The sequence below is a fragment of the Centruroides sculpturatus genome, unplaced genomic scaffold (genome assembly GCF_000671375.1).
Source record: "Centruroides sculpturatus isolate CEXI.00-Female unplaced genomic scaffold, Cexi_2.0 scaffold1440, whole genome shotgun sequence".
NCBI lineage: Eukaryota > Metazoa > Arthropoda > Arachnida > Scorpiones > Buthidae > Centruroides > Centruroides sculpturatus.
This window is the reverse complement of record NW_019385690.1, coordinates 31,748-37,003: the sequence shown is the minus strand read 5'-3', so window position 1 is coordinate 37,003 and position 5,256 is coordinate 31,748.

The following is a 5,256-nucleotide window of genomic DNA, read 5'->3' as shown; positions in this document are numbered from 1 at the left end:
GTTTGGGAACTGTTTTAGTAACCCATCGGTGGATAGGCGTTCGCCTGACTTCTTGAATTGTTGTAAGAACAATTTATGTATATTATTAAACGGTTTTATATGGTAAACCTGTCTCGGTGAGTCATTCCGCGCCCACACGACAGAATTTACCGCTCGGCTGTCGAAAACACCTCACCCCAAATCGGCTAGCCTCACACATAGTCAATTATTGCATGCCATTTGGTCTAGAGCAGTACCTTCCCTTTTACATGGGATTTCCTTAGAGTTTAATAAAAGATTTTTCCCATTCAACAAGTTGTACATTCCAAATGAAGTAATTTCCAGATCTAGACTTGGACTTCCTGATCTCTCTTTACATTTCTTACTTTAATTGTATTTTCTTTTATAAGTATTTTAATGGCTTTTTCTTTTCTATAATTTTCCTCTACATTTTTTAAGTTGAACAACTATTAATAGAAATAGCTCCTGTATCTACGTCCCTAATTTTTCACATAGTAATTCTAAACATTTTTTTTTTAAACCATGCCATAAGCACCTCGTCTCCCTTAGAGTATCTTCTTGATTTTAGAAAATATAAAAGTTTGTACAAAAATCATATGCATGACGCATTAGTATTTCTGGTGAATTTTTTTAAATGAAATTTTTGTCTATTTTACTTTTATTTATTATATCTTTATCACATCTGTTTTCAACTTTTACATATTTTATATCATTATTTTAACAATACCCATTTTATAACTGTCTTAATCTTTGTTTGTTGTTGTCTTTGTTATTTTGCATTTTTAGAGGTGCTTTTAATGTATGAAAGAAGTCATCTTGCTCTAGAACATTACTCAAGCTTGTAAAGTTGAAAGTAATAAAATGTCTTCTGCATGTCCTGAAATATATCACATCACATTTGATTGCATTTTGTACCACTAAATCTCTCTACATATTGAATAATAATATGTACTTTAATTATGATAAATTGTCATTTGCAATTAGAAAATGTATTCTTTTACATTAAGAATGATCAAAGTTTAGCATGATTTTTTGCTGTGTATGTTTTTAACAATTTATTTATTTATTTTAAATATACACATCACTTTAAAATTTCAAATGGCTTTTGGCTTCATTATAAATTTAGTAGCCCCTTTAGTTTAATCTCTTGTCCAGGCTGAATCTAAAGTTGATTTATTTACCAATAAACTTAAAAATAGAAAATTAATAAAGTATTGTGACATATGCAGTTTATGTTTTATATTATTACCTAACAATAAAATAACATAACAGCATTCAATTGGCATACAGTTAAGTACTAACATCAAATAATTGTCACATTTATGTGTCTGCTTTGATCCTATTTCTTCAGTAACATGATGAATCCATTACTTCATGTAATACTTATTGAAAAAAAATTGAGAAAAAATGTTTTGCAACTAACTGTATACAGAAAGGGATTTCAAAAAGTAAAGTTTGATTTTTAAAAATTAAATTAAAGTAAGAATGTAAAACTTTGAAATAATGCAGCACAAACTTACACAATTTAATTTTTAAAAATCTGTTATTACATTTGAAATATCATATATAAAGATATAAAAATTTCATTTCAAACGAGTGGCTCCTTTATAATCGTCTCTATATAAAAAAAAAACACGAAAGTAATAATAACAAAATTTTAAGAAGTATTTACTGAATTAAACTAAATCACATAATATATTTTATTTTGATGTACAATTAATTCATATAATTGCAAAATTATATGTAAAGACAAAATTAAAAAATACAGTGGTGCACATGTATGCCCCGGTGGAAAAATACTTCAATTTTTAAGCAGTTAGAAAGGAGTCAAATTTGAGAATTTTTGGTACTGGAAAGTGTTTGAATTGTCAAATTGTCAATATCAAACAAATATTTGGTCCAGATTGACAGCTCCAAGCATACCAGAAAAGGCTAAAGGTGGTATCGAGTGTCATTATATTAAAGCCCCAATTTAAATTTCCTAGATTTTGCAATACAAAAGGAACTAAACATTTATGTCTCTCTAATGAAGAGCCTACAGATTCTCCAGAAGCACATCAGAGACAACAAAAGGAATTTCAGCAGTGGTTAGACAGTTTTATTGACCAATTTTGTAAATGCTCCCACAATTTGACTGCATCTGAATGAAAACATTTTGGAAATTGTATTTCATGGTCCATTTACTACTTAATTTCAGTTTATCCGAATTGAATTTCATTTATATTTTTTGAGTAATTTCATTTTTCCACCAGGCTATGCATATGCTCCATCCCATATATATAAATTCTTTTATAAATACAGTGAGCTATATGAAATTTATAATTCAGCAATTGTGAAATTTAAAATAACTATTCTAACTAACTGTTATTCTGCTTTCCATTACATTAAAAGTTAAAATATTTATAAAATTGAATAATATTTACATTACAGATTCTGNCATTCCGCATCCACACGACAGAATTTACCGCTCGGCTGTCGAAAGCACCTCACCCCTAATCGGCAGGCCTCACAGTGGTGTCAGTGAAGCGGGATTTTTGTGCCCGAAGTTACACTGGTGGGAAAAGGTAGTAATACCGTCCGCCAGAATCTTGAGGAAGCCGATACGAAATTGTAGGAGTGAGGAAGAAAGGTGCGTCAGAATATGGCCACTGAGACAGGCGCCCCATCTGCCCCATCGCAAACGCGGGAGGTAGGCGGAGGTTCATTTGCGGCATTAGGGGGAATGATTCCCACCTTCAACGGTGAAAGCGGACGCGTCACCGATTTTTTTGATACCTTGGATGAAGTAGCTGGGCTAGCGGGATGGACTAAGCGACAGACTTTAAGCATTGCAAAATGCAAACTGGCAGGCGTTGCCAGGGATTTCGCATGGAGAGATATGCAAATGAAAAGCGTCGGTGAATACGACGAGTTTAAACGGTTAATGGTGGAGAGATTCGATCGCGTACCGTATTCAATCCGAGTGCAAAAATTTCACGCTTGTGTTCAGCGGCGTGAGGAAAGGGTTCAAGAGTTTGTGGTCAGGCTACAAACTCTAGCTAACGCGACGACTATCGAACACACGGGAACGACAGAACAGGAGCGCGCAATCATAAGACAATGTCAGCAACGGGAGCTGGATGAAAAGCTTCGCGTTCAATTTTTATACGGGCTAAACGAGAAGTATAAGCGGAACGTTATGGCACAAGACCCCGCTACGTTTTCAGAAGCGTTAAGGGTAGCGATAAGAGAGGAAACAATCGAACAGTTGACAGGAAAGAATAGGAATTTAGTTGCAGGCGTAGAGGAAACGCAGGATTATCGCGCAGCAAAAGAGGGGAACAAGAACATGGACCAGGAATCCGCGCTTGACGCGAAAATTAATCAAATTACGCGGCAACTTGAAAATTTGGGAAAGAAAATCGAGAATCAGTCCTTAAAGGGACCGACAAATAATCAGCGCAAGCAGGTGTACCCGCGATTTAAGCGAACACCCCAATCATCAACAAAAATCAATTTCGAAAGGGGAAAAGCTCAGAATTATGCGAGCGGGCAGCGTCAACCGCCGCCCACGAGTTTTACTAGAGCGCCGGAAGTGCGATCACATAGACCTCCAGCAGCGACATATAATAATCAAACACCCTTTTGGCAATACCGCGGACCGAATCCCTTCCCCCAGGGACAAATAGACAGGGAAGGAACCTTGCCGTTCGTCCAGCCATATCAGGCTTGGCCGGAATTTAATCCGTGCGATCCGTCGGTGTCAAGGAGACAGACCCCTATAGTTCCATTTCCATATTTACATTACATGGGTCGTGCACCTGTTTATCAGGCACAGTATAGGCAGGTAGATCAGAGAAATTACCAAAATTGGGAACAAATGCCTTATTTTTCGGCGCGTTACGGTCAGGACTGGCCGGAAGGGAGTTACGCAACTCCGCGAACACCCCTCCGCGCCACCGCCAGTAAATGTTTAGCCTTACCCAGTCCAGAGGAAAGCACCAATCCAGTAGATTATCATCGAGAAGGGAATCGAGAGGATTCAAAAGGAAATCGCGGCGATAGAGTTATTTCGATTAAGGTCAAAGAACAACCACGCGGTTTGCGTAATGTAAGAGACGGGGGATGCGATGCGATCCCGTTGGCGGGAATCGGTAGATCTAAGAGCGAGGATTCTCCGCGAGATTTACCGCCTTGCACCTTAATCTGCGAAATAGAAGACAAAAGAACACGGCTTACGATAGATACAGGCGCAGCCGTTACGTTAGTATCAAAGGCGCTCTTCCAAGAGTTAAGCAGATTGCAGGAAGCGCAAACGAGCGCATTAGATTTAATAAGTGTAACAGGTCACGGGATAGAAATAATAGGGAAATATATCCTAAATTTTAAGATAGGTAATTTAAAGTTTGTGCACGAATGTTATGTGGTAGACCCTAAAATAACCGAACCAAATGAGGGAATTTTAGGAAGGGATATAATAGAGAAATACGATATAACCATTTCCGTTAAAAACGCGAAGTTAATATTCCCAACAGGAGATGAGGTAACCTTCTGGGGATTGGCAAATGTTTGTAACAACATTAGTGATTCGCAAAGCTTAGAAATAAACGATAGCAGACAGAACGAAAGAAGTCAACGTGGTCAGTTCGAAGAAAATGTGACCGGCGTAGACAATGTTAGAGAAGATCGGAACAAGGTTAATAAAAGTAACAAATATAAGAAGAAGGGAAAAGGAAACCGCGAACATATAAATAAACAGAGTAAAGTGTTAGAAACTATAGGCCGAAGGGCAACAGTTAGAAAAAACGAAAGGAAAGATGACCCTCCGAAGGTAGTCACGTTGTTAAACGATTGCGTAGTTCCCCCGCGATCGGAAGTCGTGGTGAAAGGAAACGTGAGAGGAGAAGTCGTTAACCAAGTAGGTGTAGTCGAACCTTGTACTTTGGATAGAGAAGGAGCGTTTATCGCAGGTGTCTTAGTGAAAACACAACACCGCGGCAGAATACCGATTAGGATTATGAATGTGTCCACTCAACCTATAAAATTTAATAGGGGAAGTAGAGTAGGGACCTTTTTTAGGGCAGAAGAAGAAACAAAGGAAAGCGCAGAACGAAACAATACATTGCAATCCAAAGAAAAAGAGTTGACTAGAGCGCAGGTAGCTAATCTATTCGATTTAAGTGAAGTGGGGAAGGACAAGTTGACTCCTTTGCTGGACTTATTGTATAAATACAAACAGGTGTTTGCAAAGGACGATTTCGACTTGGGATATTGCAA